The sequence below is a fragment of the Opisthorchis viverrini genome (assembly GCF_000715545.1).
Source record: "Opisthorchis viverrini unplaced genomic scaffold opera_v5_468, whole genome shotgun sequence".
NCBI lineage: Eukaryota > Metazoa > Platyhelminthes > Trematoda > Opisthorchiida > Opisthorchiidae > Opisthorchis > Opisthorchis viverrini.
The window spans coordinates 278,385-279,115 of NW_008752132.1; positions in this window are offsets into that span (position 1 = coordinate 278,385).

The window sequence follows — 731 nt, forward strand, 5'->3', positions numbered from 1 at the left end:
ACACCACGGTAAGGTCCAGTCTTTTCGTGACGGAACATAGTTTGCAGCGGCTGGAATATGATTATGGCTACATTGTCGCTGTAGTCCTCGAAAGCGAAATCAACCCTTTAGCGAATCGATATAGTGGTGCTACTCGGCGGCACGTGAATTTACATCTACTCCCTAGAAAGCTGACTATTTTTGTTTGTTAGTTTTAGAGGTTTCAAGGTTGTTTTCAACAGCCAGTCTAACGATTGTTGGGGAAGCACCAACTAGTTTATTGTCCACCTTTTCACTAAGCCAGTACAGAGAATCCGCTTCACCGGCTAGGGCTGTATCTTGAAGTTGCAACGGGCTGCGATGCGAGTGATATCTCTGTCATTGTTTGTTGTTCGAACTTGCACAACCGAGTGCGATCTGTAAGGCAGCAGTGGACTTTTGAGGAACCGCGCAACCGCATCAATATCAGTGCCATCGGTATCGGAAGGCTTTCTCCTTTGGTATGTTCTTTCGGGCTGATCCATGGTCTTTTGATTTGCGACTCACAGCCACCTTCACTAGAGGTAAGGCAGTGAACCGTTAGCCAAGTGATAACACCCAGCGCACACCTTTCAACTCCGCTGCTAACAGCAGCACAGAAAGGCAGTGATTTTGACTTCCACATGGCAGCTAAGGGAATATTTCAGTTGGGGGCGGGGGGGGGGGAATGCTACGTTGCTTTCCCCCCACCCATACCGTACCATACCGAGGGG